This window comes from Palaemon carinicauda, chromosome 10 (genome assembly GCF_036898095.1).
Source record: "Palaemon carinicauda isolate YSFRI2023 chromosome 10, ASM3689809v2, whole genome shotgun sequence".
NCBI lineage: Eukaryota > Metazoa > Arthropoda > Malacostraca > Decapoda > Palaemonidae > Palaemon > Palaemon carinicauda.
Window position 1 is genome coordinate 115,067,654 of NC_090734.1, and position 20,526 is coordinate 115,088,179.

The 20,526-nt window shown below is 40.0% G+C and overlaps 1 long non-coding RNA gene across 2 annotated transcripts in view; it reads right to left on the minus strand.

The window, feature by feature from the left end:
- The window catches only part of LOC137648683 (uncharacterized), a 50,726-nt gene that overhangs the window by 2,101 nt on the left and 28,099 nt on the right, over positions 1 to 20,526 (minus strand). The window contains exons 2-3 of one of the 2 annotated variants that reach the window (XR_011045677.1): positions 19,354 to 19,466; positions 5,956 to 6,589 (exon numbers count right to left, since the gene is read on the minus strand). This is a non-coding gene — a long non-coding RNA (uncharacterized lncRNA). Of the gene's footprint in view, positions 1 to 5,955; positions 6,590 to 19,353; positions 19,467 to 20,526 lie in introns of those variants that run through there. The other variant, XR_011045678.1, reaches the window with a different exon arrangement.

Genomic DNA, 20,526 nt, shown 5'->3' on the forward strand with positions numbered 1-20,526 from the left:
CACTCTTCTTCTTTCAATCGTATTTTTAGCTCTCTTCTACTAATACTATAGCTACCCCTTAAACATTCTCTCCTACATTCAGTGTTCTTTTACGAAACACAGGGAGGACTAATCTAAACTTGTTGACAGTGGCGCACGCCATGCTCGTGACGTCACAGCGTAGATATGCACGTTAGAGGGCCTTAGTGTAACCACGGCGTATGTTGGTTCTTTCCTTAAGCTACATGGGTCGAGATTAAATTCCTAAACTGAATTTTTATATAAATTTCAATACTGCTGAATTAATGCATCTTATATTTCTCAATACCAATTAAGGTTTGTTAATTTTAAGATGTATGCCCATCGCACCTGTCCATTGCTAATTAATCATTTTAAATATTAATTTTTAGCAAGCCAGAATAGGTAGGATTGTTGTATATATAACCTCCCTCAGAGCAGCAAGATTTATCTGAGTATTTAGTACAAAATCCTGCCTCCTCTGCACTCCTTGCAACAAAATATTGCCCTGTCCTGAAGTCCCGATATGGCACCCTCAAGGGATTACCGTGCGCATCAAGCTCCTCACCTGTCTGGAAAGGTGAAGCCAGGTGATCTCTTCGACCGTAGTGTCGAGCCCCATTCAACGAGAAGCTGCCCTTGCCTCCTGATCTGCTGGGTCAGTGATTCCGTGCACTTCTGGCTCACCCCAATCCCATCCCACTCTCCCAAACGTGACTCACCAAGGAGTCCTGTTGCTGCCGGTCGGAGAGATTGAGAAGAAGAGGACCCTGGGATACCATAGTTGTAGCCAACAAGGATTCTTGGGGTGAGCCAGGCAAGAGGGCAACGTGCCAATTAGTGCGACAACCAGGTCAACAGCTATCACGGGCATAGGACTAATCTCAAAGGAGTGCAGGTACTACATCAATGGCCATTTAGTTTTCCCCCATTTTTTATTAGCTTAGACTAATTTTAACTTTATAGGGAACCTGGCTAATTACACTATTCGGACTGTGCGCGGTGGGATTGTGTGTATATATTTTTTTCCATACAATTTTTTGCCTTTTGAGACTAACATAGTCTCTGGGTCACGTGTCACGTGCCAGACCCCATTTTGATTTTGATTGTTGCAGACCACGTGTCTAACCCATCATTTCCATCGTTTTGAATTGCATTTTTATTATTCCATTTGGTCTTTGTTAAGATGTCCGTTTCTTTGATGTAAATTTGTGAATAAATCAATATTAGGTTAATTAAACCTCCTTAGTATTTTTGCTCCCTCATTTATTCTGTGTGAAATGAATAGTTGATCACGGGACAAAGTACCCAATATTTGAAGAGTAAGTCTATAGGTGGTAACAGCGAGGTACTTTGCATTAATATATTTGCTTCGAAGGTAAAGATCCTTATCTTTAAACTTTTAAACTACTTTACATCACTGCTCCCATTTTTGGATTTTGTCTTAATTACATTAACGTAAAATACCTGTCCAGCATTTCATTGGGGTAGCTGGGACGGAGCCGGAACAGAGCCTGAGAATGAGATGACTATAGACCTGACAAAGCTAGAGTAGGCCATAAATTATTGTTAATCCTACGTGTGGAGTGCTTCGGCCTCTGGACAGTAAAATTTCCCCCTTTTGTATTTAGAGTGATGGTTAGTGAATTGTGACAGTAAAGTATTAGCAGGGTGTTTGTGCCCCGAGAGTAAGTGCTCATATCCTCCCCTGTTGAACTTTATGTAACTGTTATAAGGAGACTTTCCCGGACTAAGTTCCCACTCAGAACATAACCATTAAAAAATTCTCCACATATGGCGTATATATAGGTATGTGTTCGATTTTCCGGTGATTACCATTTTTTCGTTTTTTCCCATTTCTTTCAAAATTACTACGTACTAAGGAACTATCACAGAGTAATGATTCATTTAGATGTTTATTTGTCGGAAAATGTGCCTTGATGGTTTGCCTAGTACGTGGCTGAAATTTTTTTTTTCTGAAATGCCGTATATTAGAATGTTGGCCATTTTTCCGCGAATGCCCCTTTTTATTTGTTTTGCATTTTTTGCTTAGTCATGTTACCGTAAGGAATTGGCAAGTAGTGTCGCAAAACTTGTATTTTTATAGTGTTGGAAAGTGTTTCTAGATGATCTGGCTACCCATGCCTATCTTTATTTTTAGCCAGATATGGCGTATATATAGGTATATGTTCGATTTTCCTGCGATTGCCACTTTTGTTTTTTCTCATTTCTTTCAAAATTACTACGTACTAAGGAACTATAACAGAGTAATGATTCCTCTAGATGTTTATTTGTTGCAAAATTTTGTTTACTTCTTTTTTGATTAAATATCATCAAATTTCTTTAGCTAAAATATTATATTGTTTTACATTTTTTTTTTCGATTTTATTTCCCTTCAAAAATTTTTTTTGGGGTCAGAATTTTAATTTTATAGTCGTAAAATAATCGACAATTATCCAGCAATCCACCATACAATTTTTATGCATATCCAAGAATAATTAGATTAGTAAATAACACCTTGAAATTGACATACCCTTCCTACATTTCAAGTGGCAGATTAGGGAGTCTGAGTCAGTGTGGTTGGCGGCCATTTTGTGGACATATCCGAAGCGTAAGTTGCCCTATCTATATATATTCTTGTTCCCTATAGAATGTGATATTTTGGTATATTTTCACCTGCATAAATATCATATTACATATTAAATATATGTATTTTTTTACGAAATTTCTAAGTACTCAAAAAATTACCTTTAGATATGGCCCCTAATATAAATGTAATTTACAAAATAATGAAGATTTTTTTTACTTATTTCTATTCTAGGATAACATATGTTTATTCCCTAAAAAAATTAGCCACTTCCTATTTCATTTGGGTACCCAAAAAAATTCATGAAATTTGGACAAATTTTTTTGGCCAAAAAAAGTTACCCTTTTTTTCTCATTTCAGATCTTCACCTCCATGGGTCTGACTTAATCCAAAATACATCAAGATGTGTCCTAAACATTCAAGAATCAATTCCTAAAAGGATTTGTGTATATACGTAAAAACTTTTTTTTATGAATTTTTATGTAAGGTCTTTTTTTTCTACTTAATTTTTAAAAATATAATAAATAGTTTTTTTGCAGATGAGTAGTATTTCTCTTTACAGTTGTTTTAGGCATTCATTGAAGTTTTTTTGGCAAAAGAAAAAAGGAGGTTACTGCAAAAACTGATTTTTCAAGAATTTTTTTTTGGCGTCGGGGTCGTGCGCGTCCGAGTATACCCTTAAAGGGGTGTCCGAGGAGCGTACCTATCCAGGGTTAATCCCTCTAATTCTCCATAAAATATACCAAATAAAACAATTCAATGAATAAAATATCCTACAATACACTGCAGAGAATACTTGGGCAAACATATACACTACTCATATGTAGTATAAATTCTAAGCAAAATATTAAATTTATTGACAACGTAACAGTTTCAGGTACAGAATACATAATTAATTAGTAAAAGAGTAGGGCTCTGTAAATGAATTAATTTGATGTTTTCACGATCTTTAATATGGAAAGACGTCCTCTGATATTATGCGATATCCCTAACGGCGAAAGCTAGGGATATTCGCGCCAGGAGTTAGAATTCTGGATACCTTAAGGTAAAATTCTCTGGGATATATCACTGTAGTCAAATATAACCTAGGAAGCTACTTTAAAGGAACTTCCATCAGGACGACATGGCCTGAGCCCAAAAATGACCATTAGCTTCTTAAATTTTTCAAGTGGATATATTCTCATAACTGAAATGACAAATATTGGATTTCTATCATGTATTGCATGGGTCTTCCGTAAACTAACTCCAGCTATCCTATCGTATTCATTAATCTAAGTGGATTTTCTGTTAACCTTCCATCAAGAAACCAGTTTATTCTATCCAAATTACCATCTTACTTTTCTTTCACTGAACTATGGAAAAGATATTACTCTCTGACTCGAACAGTTCATTGACAAGCTTATTCAAAGTTACTGTTGTTTACTTACAGGGTATACCTGATCCATGGAGTAACCTAGCCAACAATATTAAACTGACAACATGGTCTTAACAGAATTATGTCTTTGACATTACAAAACAGTACAAAAATGTGTTTTTTTTTACCAATGAACAACCAATGTTAACTTAAATCAATATAAAAATATATAACCCTCCCTCTATCCACAATTTGCTGCCCTATTCTTCCTTTGTCTCTCAACTAATCAAATTACTAATCAATTATTTCCACTTTTATGATTTGTTACATCACTGTGGCCTACTGGTAACATCTCTGCCTGGTGATCACCAGATGGGGGTTTGAGTCCTGCTCAAACTTATTAGTTTTTTTAATGTCTGCAGCCTCACAATCCTTGTGAAATACGGAAGGGGGGTTTGGGAGGGCCTATAGGTTTACCAGCCAAGTCTTTGGCAGCCATTGCCTGGCCCTCCCTGGTCCTAACTTGGGTGCTGATCATATATATATATATATATATATGGTTAGTCTCTAGGACATTGTCCAGCTTACTAGTGCAATGTCACTCATTTGCCTCTGTCATTCATAAGTAGCCTTCAAAAACTTTTAAGAGATGGCATGACAATTGACAGCTTCCAGTATGAATCTAAGCCTCACGGTATATACTTTATCTAATAACTTGATGACAAACAATTGCTTAGGTTAAGCCATCTATAATGCATGCCTAGGAAGTAATACGAATATCATCATAGGATCAGGACCTGGTCTTGTACATGTATTGTATTCCTATAAGTGAATTGTCAGTTTGGGACAAAACTTAAAAAAAACATTTGAAATCTCTAAACCTTCAACTTATAACTTTTTGAGATGTGACAATCAAGTCAACTTTCTGTCGAAGGTTAGACCCAGAAATTGTGTTTCCTTAACATGGAATATGTGGATTTTTTTTTACACATATCTGGGTCTGGGTGTACACCTGTACTATAAATACGACAGAAATCAATGACAACTGTTTTACTTGTGGAAAACTTGAAGCTATCCAAAACTGCCCATCTGATAATTCAATTGATTGCGAGGTAAAGCTTTCTTTCTACTGTTGCCATTTTCACTCCTGCATATGAAACAAAGGTTATCCATGGTGTGTGAAGAACGTCCTCTGGAATTAGAAAAATCCTCTTTATTGCTAGCGCAAATAAAGTAATGCTAAGTACATTACCCTGTGGAACTCATTCCTGACATTTTCTTTCTGAGAGTATTTCCTAATCTAATATGAAAGAACTGTCTTTTTAAAAAGGCCTGAATGAATAACAGAAACTCACCTCTCAGACCAAAGTTATGGACAATTTCAAGTATACCATACCTCTATGTGGTAAAATTCTTTTCCCAGATCAAAGATTACTCTAACATGAAGTTTCTAAGAAACAAAACTCAAACAGATGACTATGTAGACAAGTGCATCCATTGTAGAGTGCATTCTTAGAAACCCACACTGCACCAGTGATAATATACCCACTTTTTTTAGCATTCATACAAGCCTTGCATTGGCTATCTTTTCAATGATTTTACACAAACATGGCAATGCAATTGGTAAGCAGTTTGCAGCTGAAACTTTTGCTATAATACTCATGATAAAAAATTTAATTTTTTTACACAAAGTTTTTCCTTTGGGCCTGGGACTGTATCATTGCACAATGATAGGGCAGTCAAATTTACTCCCTGTAAATGGGAGAATCTGTCTCCTCTTTATTTGATGTGAAGGAGACTATCTTGTTTTTCTCTACATCTATACAGGTAGCCTGGAGTCTCTTCTGAGTTACTCATTTCCAAAGGATTTATAACATATTAATAGATTGTTTCTTTTTTACGCAGGTAGAGAATTTGGACTATATTTGCCAACAATTTTAAGAATCTCTTCCAAACAGCAGTAGCAGGGTTTTTTTTATTCACTGACCATCCTTTACATTCAGATCTTCATGGACAGTACCATCCTGTTCGTAATACTAAGCATGCAAGTAATTCTAATAGCCATGCCTTCCCCATCATGAGGCTCAATGCTATACAGTATTCTAAAGAGAAAGTCTACCCCGAAAGGCGTAGGTGGTTTCCCTCTTGCTCCCCGCTGAAGAAGCTCTGACAGAACGTCCTTTGAAGGTGACCCAGCGATGGCCAAACCTGCAAAACATCAGATAAAGAGGACTCGCCCGAGGGCAGGGGCAAAGTTGCTTCTCAGGGGGAAACAGCTTTGTCCCTGAAAGACTGGGGTTGCCCTGGTGTTAGCTGGTCAACACTCCTACATGACCAATCCTCGTAAGAGACAGAGTGAGCAGGAGCTTCAGGAAGAGATCGGGGGATCATGGAAGAGATCCAAGGTTTCTTTTTCCTTGAGAAAGACCCCGAAGGAGAGGAATCTCTTAGACCTCTTCTTGTGCCATTTCCCAAATCTCTCCCAATGGGAGGAAGACCACTTCCTACGCTCCTCGCAGGCATTACCCTGGTCACATCGCTGTCCTCGCTATGCCAAACAAAATGAATGGGGGTCGGACATGATGGTACTGAAAGCGCGTACTTCAGGTCCTGGGCAGGTTCCCATTAAGACGGAAGGAAGACGAGTACATCTGAAAAGAGAAAAGTTAAGGATTAACCCCTTCGCTACGAGGTCTCGATTCAGCTAGTCAAGCTATATACGAGATTTGTCATCATTAGATAAACTTGCTCACTTTATAAGAAGCTACATTTCCATATTTGTTTTACTGCTGATTACATAAAAATTTTTCAAAAGTTTGCTTTATTCTCAATTGTATTTCAGCCTAAAGAATAAAAATGTTTTTCCATTCATTGTGAAATATAGAATATTTTTCAAGAAATTTTTCATGTAATTATCTATAAATACTGGTAAAGCATTGTGATTTTTATTTCGTAATAATTTAACAATAAAGAGTTGTCGAAAGATATCAAACTATTCATCAGTAATAATGGACTTTACGTTGTACAGAAATGTAATGAAAATGATCATTTATTTCATTTGACACAAGTATTCAATAATGTATAATTATGAGGTGGACTTAACGTTGTACAGAAATATAATGAAAATAACCATTTATTTCATTTGAAACAAGAATTATTCAATGATGAATAATTATAAGGTACGGTGAAGCAGTGTGATTTTGTGTAAAATATATTTCTGGGGTGGCCTGTGACGCCCGGTGAGAAAGGTCCTTCTTTGTACCTTTCCTAATATAAATCTTCCAAATATACTAGAGAAAGATAAAAGCATGGAATGCAGAGGTTACAACCCTCGCGCGAACACCTTGTAGGTGTCGTGTATTAAACAAAGGCGTGCGAAAACCACTATTCACAGGTTTTCTTCCATTTAGATAATCCCTTCATCAATGGGGAGGGCCGTGACAGGCCCTAGAGAACATAGTTGAACTACCCCACCGACACCTACTACGCACGCCCTCTAGGACATCCTTCTGATTTTGGACTTGCTCGCAAGTTGAGTTTGTTTTTGCACTTTTTCGAAGAGTTTCTCGTTATTTCAACATGACTGACGTTGCTACTCCACCCTTACCAATGTTAAGTACCATAGTTTGTTTTGGCAGCTTATTGCAGTACCGGGCATTTGTTCTGTTTCCAGTATGGTGGTTTTTAGTTTTGGAAGCGATTGTCCTGCCGAGGTATCGGTAGCCATTTTGGGTTATGTTTGCTTCGGTAAATTTTCTAGTTATTATTGCGCATCTGGTACTCTGTCATCTAGGTTATATCACTTACGTTTTATGACCATTTGTGTTATCATTAATTATCATTAGTTTTTACTATGGTATTTATTTGCTTGCAAGTCCAATTTGGACCTACGAAGAATAGCGATTTAGTCTGTTAGTTTTGTACTCGCCTCAGGAAGGCTCGATTTAGACTATATCCTTGTTTATTTGTTACGTTGTCGTTATTCTTCGTTCTTGGTTATTACAATTACTAAGAAAAAAGCAATCAATTTTATTATTTTTCTTATATTATTGTGTGATGTTAGTTTTTTATTATGTAACCTTGAGAGAGAGCATAGAGTGCTCGTTTCCTGTTCTAAAGATATGAGTTATCCCTTCTCTCGTTTTCTTTATTAGCTCGAGTAAGAGAGGTGAATTTCCCGTTCTCTGTTTTTATACGATCACGAGTTATTCAGGCCTCCTCTTATTATCAGAATTGATGATAGTACGTTTAATGTTATACACGTTTTATTGATGTGGTTACTGTTAATATAGCTAGCACTATTAATAGGTACGTTAGTGTACGAGTCATTAATTGGGGTCGTTTTATGCCGACACCCTTAGCTCCGCCTTGAGTTATACTCCGCTATAATGGATACTCATTGGGTGAGAACTAGTCAGATATTTGGAGTGCAACGGTGAAATCCGGCACTCGGACTCCGGCTGAGGCCTTTTGCACACGAACCTTTGTCATGTTTGATCACAATTACACCTTTACGGCCCTTTTTTTCATCGAATCTCCGGCTTCACTGGAGATAACACAGACATTCATTGAGGTTAATGTTATCGTACCGGTGACGGTCACGATATCACGATGACGGGCCTTTGCTACCGGATCTCCGGTACAAACAGAGATCAAGCAGACGTCCAGAACCGGAGTTAACAATGTGATACCGATGAAGATTAGAGATTCATGTTACGTGGTTACTGATGTTTAATATAATTTCTTAATTTATTAAGGTGCTAGCTTCTACCATACTCACACATAATTAAGATTTAAGTGTTTTCTGATTCATATGTCACTGACCAGAATCTCAAGGAACATCCAGACTTATGTCTTCTTTCTTTTTACAGAAAGTCCGCTGCGCTGCCAAGGGCTGCTCCGCTGCCTTTACTGATCCCATGGGCCATGATCTATGCCGGTCCCATGCCCATTGTGCCATATCCTTCTCTCGGGAACCGGGACAAGCCCCCTATATGATATGGTTCCCGGAGTCATGCATGCTCTGCTATGAGCTGTCATCCCTACTCCTGAGCGAGGAGGTAAGTTGGTTCTAGTTTGTTCCTGTTAATATCCTTTGCGAGGAATTAATTGGTCTTCATATATTTACATCAGTTTTGGCTTCATCATTAATCCCCTCTCCTCTTTCAGGCTGATGATGAATCTCTCCGGGAGGCAAGAGCTACTCTCCGTCCTTGGGTGTCAGGTTTTGGGAGGAATGCGCCGTCTGGCGCACCCTATCTCCTTGATGGAGACATGGCTTCTCGCCTATTCTCAGGCTCTACTACTGCAGCAGTTCCACCGGAGACAGCGGCCCCGTTAATTGAGGTGGTTAGAGCAACCATTCTAACGGAGGAAGAGGTTTTAGTGACGGAGGCCGAGCCCTACCTAGGTCTGGACGACGAACCCATGGATGAGCAGGTAGGTGGTGTTGAGTTGGTGGACCCCCTTTCACCCCACACTCCTTCCTCTACTACTTCCTTTCACGGCTTTGATAAACCTACGGCTTCTCCTCGAGGTCCCTCCGTTCCTGTACGACCCAAGGTGAAGCCACTACGTACCTTTAAGCCTTCAGCTTTGCCATTATCAGTGTCACCGGTTCCGGGACCCTCAAAGGATCCTGATGTTCATATTACTGTACCTAAAACTGTGACTCCTAAAAAGTCGAAGTCCACTAAGTCCAGGGCTTCGTTAGAGGATCGGGCTCGGGAGCCCACTTTATCCGCCGCGATGGTCAGGGATATTGTGAAAGAACAGATACAACAGCATCTACAACAACAGTCTAGGACAGACCAAGGAGCTATGACGGAGCTCAAAGATATGGTGGCGAGTCTCATCCGTTCCGGAACTCAGATGCCTCCTCCTTCAGCCCCGGACGCATCGAAGTTACCCCCCTTCGAGAAAAACAACCCTTGGAGGTTTGCCTTACATGCTCCATATATTGATGGTGCCATAACTCTGGAGGGCATAGGCACCCGTCCTCTAGAGGACCTAGAATTTTACCCTCCGGGACTAGAATTCCCATTCAACGGCTTCATCAGATTGAAAGAACATGCCTTGGTTAGGTTAGACAAGGTACCGAAGGAAACTGTAATATTTCCTAAAGAGCAGGCCCAAGCTCTCTGGGCCAGGACGTTGTCAGACTGGGGGTGCACTAATTCCAAGCTCACCCCACACAAACGAGCCTACACCATATTTACAGCTTCTCCAGTTATTACCTTGCCTATTACAGATAAAGTGGCAGCTCTTACTTTTCAAGCTATCAAAGAAGGTTCTGCCATGCCGGCTCTTAAAGAGACGGATCCCACCTCCATACTCATTCCGAGTACCGTTACTATCTGGGATGATGCCCCCGCTACTTTCACAGTAGGGAAGTTAGACCCAGACTGCGCCTCTAATCTGTTTTCCGAGAAGCTTCCCAAATTACCAGATAATCTTCTCAAGACTGAGTTTGAGGCACGGAATAGGTTAGCTAGGTCTCTCCACTCCATTACCTCCGTGGAGTCCTTAACCTCGCTTTATCCGACCGAGACCTTGTTCCGGGTATTCACAAAGAACCTGTCTCTGTCCTTCCAAATCGACTTAGACGAGTTTTGTTCGGCTCGGGTTAGTTGCAGGAAACACGTTCTATCTGAGGCCTCGATCAGGCATGAACCGAACAGACTGATAGCTTCCCCCTGCTGGGGTAAGAACCTTTTTCCTCAGGATGAGGTGAACAAGGTACAACAAGACGCTGCGAGAGCAAACCAAAATTTGCAATTGAGGTGGGGCCTCACTGCCAAAAGGAGGGTTGAGGTTCAAAAGCAAACCTTCTTCAGGAAGAAACAGAGGTTTGCCCCTTACAAGACGCGCCGAGGTCACTACCAGCAATCGTCGGTTACCCACTCGGCTTCACAGTCTCCCGCTGCTTTGTCACCTCTACAACCGAAGCACCCTCAACAGGTGGTCTACCTCACTGCTCCCCCAGGTACCCAACCCAACCCCGTTTGGATGCCCTCACCCGCATACAACCCTAGCTACGAACCCTCAGGTCCCTTTCGTGGACACCAGAGAGGTAGCTACAGGGCTAGAGGACAGTTCCATCAACGAGGCGGACCTAGGACAAGGGGTTCTCAAGGAGGGAAGGGACCTAGATTCACTCCCTCGCAATGATATAGTCCCGGTAGGGGGGAGACTTTACCACTTTCGAGACCATTGGACCTTCAGTCCGTGGGCTCACAGCATAGTCTCCAAAGGCTTGGGGTGGAAATGGTCACACGGTTCTCCTCTTCCACCAGTGGCCTTCTTCCAGAGACCCACTACCATTCTGAGAGAGTACACCACCGAGTTAAAGAAAAAAGCAATCAAACGGGTTCGATCGCTGAAGATCCAAGGCCGCCTGTTCACAGTTCCGAAGAAAGGCTCGTCGGCATTGAGAGTGGTCCTGGACTTGTCAAAGCTAAATTCTTACATCCTCTGCGACAGGTTCCGGATGTTGACCATCTCTCAGGTACGGACCCTGCTTCCCCGTGGGGCCGTCACCACCTCTATCGATCTTACCGACGCCTATTATCACGTACCAATAGCTCGAAACTTCTCTCCTTACCTAGGTTTCCGTCTAGGCAGGAAAGCCTTTGCGTTCAAAGTCATGCCCTTCGGTCTCAACATTGCACCCAGGATATTCACGAAACTGGGAGAGACAGTGTTAGAACAACTCAGGAACCAAGGGATTCAGATCGTTGCTTATCTGGACGATTGGCTTATTTGGGCTCGGTCAGCCCTGGAGTGCAACAGAGCTACGAAGAAAGTACTGTACTTAGTTTTCTCGCCAACCTGGGATTTCGGGTCAATCTCCAAAAATCCCGCCTACTACCATCAGACCGCTTCGAATGGTTAGGCATACAGTGGGACCTTGCACGGCACAAGCTGGTTCTACCTCCCAAAAAGGTAAGAGAAATAGCTTCCAAGGTCAAGAATTTTCTCAAACACAAACAGGTGTCCAGAAGAGCCTTAGAAAGAATCCTCGGCTTTCTTCAATTCGTTTCAGTAACAGATCGACTATTGAAAGCCAAACTCAAAGACATCAATCGAGTTTGGAGAAAGAGAGCCACAGTACCTTTAAGAGACAAGGTCTCGAAGATCCCCTCTGTCTTGAAAATGAGACTACAGCCATGGTTCGAACCGAAGCACCTCTCCAAATCGGTTCCTCTTCAATTCCCACCCCCACACGTGACAATTCATACAGACGCGTCTCTGAGTGGATGGGGGGGTTATTACGAACATCAGATGTTTCAGGGATCTTGGTCACCCGCCATGAAACACTTCCATATCAATGTTCTCAAAGCCATGGCAGTGTTCTTGACCCTGAAGAGACACTCTCCTCTGAGGTCGACCCACATCAGAGTAGTGTCAGACAGCACAGCTGTAGTACACTGCATCAACAGAGGATCATCCAAGTCGCCCAACCTGAATCAGATCCTGGTCACTATCTTCGCCTTGGCAGCAGAAAAGAACTGGTTCCTGTCAGCAACCCACCTAGCGGGAGTCCAGAATGTGATAGCGGACTCACTATCCAGGACGAAACCACTGGAATCAGAATGGTCTCTGGACATAATTTCATTCCAGTGGATACTCAGGCTGGTTCCGGGCCTTCAGGTAGATCTATTCGCAACTCAGATGAATCACAAACTTCCGTGTTATGTGACACCAAACATGGACCCACAGGCTTATGCCATAGACGCATTAACCCTGGATTGGAACCATTGGAGGAAGATTTACCTATTTCCACCAGTGAATCTTCTAATGAAAGTATTGCACAAACTACACTCCTTCCGGGGGGCAGTGGCCTTAGTAGCACCTCACTGGCCAAAGAGCAGTTGGTTTCCTCTCCTCCTCGAGTTGAAACTTTGACCCTTCCGGATTCCATTCCCAAAACTAACCCAAGTAATCCAAACACAGACTGTGTCAGATTCCTCAAGGATAGCCAAAACCCTAACTTTGTGGACTTCATGAAGTTTGCAGCTCATAAAGACGCAAACATTGACCCGGAAAACGTTCTCTTCATCGAAGCGGACAAAAGGGACTCGACAATTCGTCAATATGATTCGGCTATTAAGAAATTAGCAGGTTTCCTAAAGAATTCAGACCACACTCGTATGACTCTGAATTTAGCCATCTCGTTCTTTAAGTTCCTATTTGACAAGGGCTTGGCAGCTAGCACTATAACTACCATAAAGTCAGCTTTGAAGAAGATATTCCTGGTTGGGTTTAACATTAACCTGGCTGATTCCTATTTCTCATCTATTCCAAAAGCATGTGCTAGGCTTCGGCCTATGGATCGGCCGCAAAAAGTCTCTTGGTCTCTGAACAATGTCCTCAAACTCGCGTCGGACACGGACTAGTCCTGCTCTTATATCACTCTGCTTAGGAAGACGTTATTTCTAACAGCTATGGCCTCAGGTGCTAGAATCTCAGAACTAGCAGCTCTCTCACGTAACCCGGAAAACATAGATTTCCTCCCTACAGGCGAAGTACTGCTTTCCCCAGACAGAGCTTAACTAGCTAAAAATGAGGACCCGCAAAATAAGTGGTCCCCTTGGAAGATTATCTCTCTTCCCCAGGATCCTTCGCTGTGTCCAGTCACTACTCTCAGGACCTTTTTAGCTAGATCTGCCACCCGCTCGTCTGGCCCCTTATTTATCAGGGAACAAGGGGGTACTATGACCATTCAAGGTATCAGACAACAAATCCTCTACTTCATTAAACATGCTAACCCGGAATCATTTCCCCATGCTCATGATATACGGTCAATAGCTACCTCTATCAATTACTTCCAGAACATGGACTTTGATGACCTTAAAAAATACACGGGTTGGAAATCTCCTATGGTTTTCAAACGCCACTATCTAAAGAACTTACAGGCCCTTAAATACCCTACGGTTGCAGCGGGGAGTCTTATCTCCCCCCATTAAACTCTGATTATTTCTTTATTCCATCTCTTCTCTCCTCCCTCCTAACCACCTCTCACACCACGTCGCCACTCTCCTGGGTGGTTCGTTAGCCCTAAGTTATTTTACCATGTTTAATTGCTATGATTTAACTGTTATTGTAATTACCATTCCTTTAAAGTTTAGATATGCTTAGACATGTAAGATTGATACCTTTTACGACTGGACACTCAGGTGATCCCTTGTCTTCATATTTTAGCATTACGTCCCCTATGCCTATGGCTAGTTTATGATTTATGTTTACTTACAGTATTATATTATTGGCTTACATGGTGTTTGTTTTCTCCTTATTATGTTATTATGGTAATGGGCTTGGAAGGCATTCTCTGGTACATTCTCACCGGCCGTCACAGGCCGCCCCAGAAAAGGGATTTTGACGAAGGAAAAATCTATTTCTGGGAAGAGGCCTGTGACGCCCGGTGAAACCCTTCCCGGATATTTGGTACGGACACCCCCCCTTCTTCCTTGCCAAGCCATATGTTCTTGCAGAAGGATGTCCTAGAGGGCGTGCGTGGTAGGTGTCGGTGGGGTAGTTCAACTATGTTCTCTAGGGCCTGTCACGGCCCTCCCCATTGATGAAGGGATTATCTAAATGGAAGACAACCTGTGAATAGTGGTTTTCGCACGCCTTTGTTTAATACACGACACCTACAAGGCGTTCGCGCGAGGGTTGTAACCTCTGCATTCCATGCTTTTATCTTTCTCTAGTATATTTGGAAGATTTATATTAGGAAAGGTACAAAGAAGGACCTTTCTCACCGGGCGTCACAGGCCTCTTCCCAGAAATAGATTTTTCCTTCGTCAAAATCCCTTATATAAAAAAAATATATTTATTGAAGTGACGTTATTCCGTAACAATTGCACAATAAATAGCCGTTGAAAGATTTAAAACTACTTGACAGTAATAATGGATTTTACGTTATACAGAAATGCAATGAAAATACCCATTCGTTTCCTTTGACAATAGTAGTATTTTGTATTTCAAATATATATATATATATATATATATATAAGAGAGAGAGAGAGAGAGAGAGGAGAGGAGAGAGAGAGAGAGAGAGAGAGAGAGAGAGAGAGAGAGAGAGAGAGGAGAGAGAGAGAGAGGTGTGTGTGTCACGAGTTCATTAGACATACATAAGGTTTGCTTATTCCTGTCATTCCACCTTGCATGAACTAGATCATTCCTGTTTTGGGTACAGTATTTCAAGACCTTGGAAATAGAAACTGACCATGTAAGAACATAACAAATACTGCATAGAATGGCAGTAAAAGAAAACAATGACTCTAGGGTAACTTCTACTCGTGAAAATAATGAACAATACTAATATGAAATATATAAGAAACTCTGCTGAATCCCTCATCAGGCTGCAAGGAGCGAAGAGAGGAACGGTTCCCTTTTGTTTAGTGTGTGAACCGTGTGATAAATAACAATGTGCTATACACTTTCGTAGCTTACCTTGTAGTAGTAGTAGTAGTAGTAGTAGTAGTAGTAGTAGTAGTAGTAGTAGTAGTAGTAGTAGTAGTAGTAGTATTCATCATCATCATCACCATATTCTATGCCTATTGACGTAAAGGACCTCAGTTAGATTTCGCCAGTCGTTTCTATCTATAGCTTTTAAGGGGAGCATCCGCCATTGAACCCAAAACCGTTATTTATTACTGGAATATTCTAATTTTTCTATATGTTATACCTACTAGAACAAGAATAGATCTGTGCAAGTTTCAATAAATTCAGCCTATTATTTTTTTTAATGAATAAAAACTATTAAACCAAAAAAGATTAAATTCAATTTTTATCAAAAAGTACAGAATAGAATTAACTAAAAATTTCCACGAATCTTCTTTATTACAATATTAACAAAATGGCTGGAGGAATTTTACATATTTTCAGTATTTTACTCTATATAAATATTTATATATTTACATACTTTTAAAAGTTGGAAAAATATAAAAAATAAAAAAAAAGTTAGAAAAAATTCCTCCCTAAAAAATATTGTAAATTCATTCTTCTTTACAACGATGGATCTGAAATCAGTTGATAAATAACGGAGAAAAATAGTTTTGAATGTCAATAAGTATAGTTTTGAGATATCGAAGTTCAAAGTTTTTCTATGAAAGTATGAACGAAAGCAAGGCATTATAGCTCTCATTAGCAAATATTATCGATACTTATTTAGACCTAGTCTTAATTACTTGAAGAACAACTAACTTTCTTAACTGATACAACTTCTACCCATTACCGTAATGACGACTTGCTAATGTGTGGGTTCCTTGGTACCCTCATCACCTCACTGCTGCCAGACTCCACATCACTCTCATCTACTTCACGCTTATTTTTCCATCTAAATTGAGTTGCCACCGTCATATTCCTTCTTCTGAAAGCTAAAGAACTTCTTTTCACTTTGGGCATTATGAAAAGTCAAGTCAAGTTACCGATATATTGAAACGAAAACAAAACCACTCAAAGTGCAAACAACAAATCACTGACACTTGCGCACGCTTCTGCTTCAGGAGTGTACCGATTCGAAATACTGAATTCGTTGTTGTTCCATTGTCTCGTGGGTGAGATACTGTATATGTTTGCCAGACGTATAAAGATATCGGGGGGAGGAAAAAAAAAAAAAAAAAAGTATATATACAAAAGCAATGTGCAAGATGAACCTAGTCTGCTTTAGCAGACGACATAGGTACAATGACGTAACCATTTAAAAACCGCTATATCTTCTTTATATATAAGAATTAAAGCCAGGAACTTCTAGAGGGTACGTACGACATGTTTCGCCATAGATAGAAGTAATATCTCGATTTTTGGTATCTGAAAATTTATATGTCCATACCCATAGCGGATGCTCCCCTTAAATCAATACTTCTCTATTCATCATCTACTTCATGCTTCATAGTCCTCAGCCACGTAGATCTGGGTCTTCCAACTCTTCTAATGCCTTATGGAGCCCATATGAAAGTTTAGTGAACCAATCTCTATTGGGGAGTGCAAACATCATGCCCAAACCATCTCCACCTACCCCTCACCATGATCCCATTCACATATGGCACTCTGGTAATCTCTTAGTTTCTTTTCTAATCCTGTCCTGCCATTAACTCCCAATATTCTTCTGAAGGCTTTGTACTCAAATCTACCCGGCATCAATGACCTTAGATGCCAGGATGCCAGAAAACCTCAAATCAATCAATCAATCAATATTAAATTAAAAAATCTGTTGGATAGTTTCATTGTCATACCACGACTCATGTCCATACAGTAACACCGATCTCACTAAACTGGTATTGAGTCTGATTTTTATATGTAATTTCAGGCAATTTGATTTTCCAAATTTTACTTAACTTAGCCTTTGTCTGATTTGCTTTTTTTCAAACTTTAATCAAACTCAAATTTTAAAGACCTTGTATCCCAGATCATAGTTCCTAAATATTCAAATGATTCCACCTCATCATTCCTTTCTCCTTCAAATGATATTTCATCTTCCATTGCATATTCTGTTCTCAACAGCTGTTTTTCTTTTATTTATCTTGAGCCCAACCTCATGTGATATTTCATGCATTCTGGTTAACAAGCTTTGCAAGTCTTTGTGTTCTGCTAACAAGGACAGTATCATCAGCATACTCTAGGTCAGCTAATTTCCTGTTACCAACCCAATCCAATCCTTCTCCTCCATCCCCAACTATTCTATGCATTAATAAATCCATGAGGAGGATAAACAACATAGGTGACAACACATTCCCTTGAAGTACTCCACTGTTCACTGCAAATTCATTTGATAGGACTCCACTAACATTGACTTTGCACTTGCTATGCTCTTGTACAGACAATTAGATTTACATATTTTAGAGGAATTCCATAATAACCCATGACTCTCTACAAAATTGGCCGGGTACACAATATCAAAGGCTTTTTCATAGTCCACAAGTGCCATCAAAAGTGGATTTCCATATTCTACACATTGCTATAACATGTCTTAAAATGAAAATATGGTCAATACAACTTCTATCTTTTCTAAATCCTGCCTGTTCATCTCTCAGCTCTTCATCAATATTTCTCTCTAGTCTCTTTGGAATGATCATTCTATAAATTTTAATGACAACTGTAGGAAGTGTGATCCCTATGTAATTATTGCAGTTAGTCAGATCTCCTTTTTTGCCATTTTTACCAACACTTCTAGGTCCTATTCATCAGGTTTTGCCTCTTCACGCCACATTCTACAAAATAATCTTGTAACTATTCTGAGTCACACAATTTTCAGCCAACATCATCTCTGCAGTTATTCAATCATATCCAGGGGCTTTCCATCTCTTTAGTTTTTTTAACGATAGCTTCAACTTGAACACACTGAATTCATTCATGGGCACATTAAGGTCTTCCTCAGCTTCAGGAATATTAACCAAATTATTCCTTCATATCTCCTATTCACGACCTCATTAATGTGTTCCATCCAGAATAACATTAATTATGATAATGATATAATAATAGCCTATTATTGTAAGCATTCTGAGTCACTTAATTTTCAGCCAATATCCTCTCGGCAGTTATTCCATCGTATCCAGAGGCTCTCCATCTCCTCAGTTTTTTAATGATATACCTTCAACTTCAAACGCTGAATTCATTCATGGGCACATCAAGGTCTTCCTCAGCTTCAGGTATATCAATCAAATTATTCCTTCATATCTCCTATTCATGATCTCAATAAAGTATTCCATCTATAATAATAATAATGATAATGATGATGACAATAACAATAAATGATGATGACGTATCCCGCCAGTGTGCATTACCAGGCACATTTTGATGTATGCCGACGCATAGTAGCAAAAGATTTAATAATATGACCTAGTCGATTGAAAGGCAGCGAGCGGAGACGTACGATCTTGGCAAAGCCAAAAACGTAAGTGGCTAGGCACACTGGTGTGAGTGAATGGGGGTAGATGGCAACCCCCCACTATCCCTCACTATCCATGCTAACTAGCCTAGTGGGTTTGGTAGTTGCCACCTCGTTTTAAGTCTTTATGGATAGTCTTCCAGCTTTGCCGAATGATTAAATCCCTATAAATAGCGTAAGGTTTGTATGGAGTGTCGGAACAAGAGTACGTTTGTTTTCTACCAAGCAGAAATAAAAAGCGACGTACCGTTATTAGTGCTGATTTGAGCGGGGTGGTTGGTCTACACTCTGCTAACTAGCAGCGAGTAGTTACACCTTGCTTAAAAGTCTTACGGCTAGTTTCAGCTGTCGCCGAAATATATCTCTAATGTAAAGAGCAGAACAGTTTGTTTATAGTAATGGAACAAAGGTATTTTTTTATCTCTAATTATTTAACATACAATAACAAAAGTATGACAACTTCATGACATACTTTTAATTAAAAATCTATACCACAACTGGATACATCTAAATTCAACTTACTTTTTACAATAGTGGGCCCCACCTCAATTACTTTAAAGGTTGCCAGTCCCAGGCAGTTTTCCTCATTATACAGTATGCTGATGTCTCACTTGTTTACTTCCTGTATGCCAACCCTGAAAAAGAAACAATCTTTAAACTCTGAGAATCATGTTAGTTTCATAAGTATCATCTTATACCTATGATTACTAAAAAAACTCCTTAGTTTGAAAAATATAGCAATCACATCAGCTGCTTTAATTTCTGATAATGAATGGTAGAGTAAAGCTTCTTGTCTCACATGGGAGGGATACATCAGTCTTTTCCTTGGTGAAGACCAGCTTAAGCAAGCAAAAAAGGATCCTTTTAGACAGAACATAATAGATATCAAAATCAATTTCAGTCTGATGCATACATTTTTAATTGAAATGTACCAAACAGTGATCATTGTACAATAAGGTAGACCAAAATTACAAGTACAGTACTGTGATATGTATAAATTTAACTACACAGACCCGAGTTCATTAATATGACAAATTCGTAGATAATTTGTATTTTTCCTAACTATACAAACCTTAGCTATTTATTAGGGGTTATACTTTTGGAGGAGCTGAATGACGAGCCATTAAAATTTAGCGAGGGGTTACCTACCCACACCACTAGTTAGCAGGAGTAGGGGGGGGGGGTAGCTTGCTACCACTCCCGTTCACACACCTGTGTTTTAGTCTCTTTGCTTGGAGGTAGGACTTCAAGGGGCATAGGGATGGCGGGCAAGTTTGTATAAATAGCTTAGGTTTGTAGTTAGGTAAAATGCAAATTATCTACGAATTTGTCATTTATTCCGTAACTGAAATACAAACCACGCTAATTATTAGGGGTGACTCGCCCATTAGAAAGGCTGGATGTCCCTGCCAACCTGGCTTTTGGCTTTGCCGGGGGGCTCCTTATCTGGGTATGTTAGTACTCAAAAATAAGGAGTCCCCTGCCCTCGCTAACCTTGCTACGCAAGGTCCGCGGCCTACGCAAGCTGTGTGTTGAGACGTAAGTGTGACTGTCTAGGTAAAGTTATTACGAGTCTATGTAGGAAAAAACCTGATGTAACCAAGACTTTCCCAATACCACCTCGCCAGGGTATGGGGACGCAACACTAACTTAATACTAGGTACACAAGGGAGCATACTTTACTTGCAGTGGTTT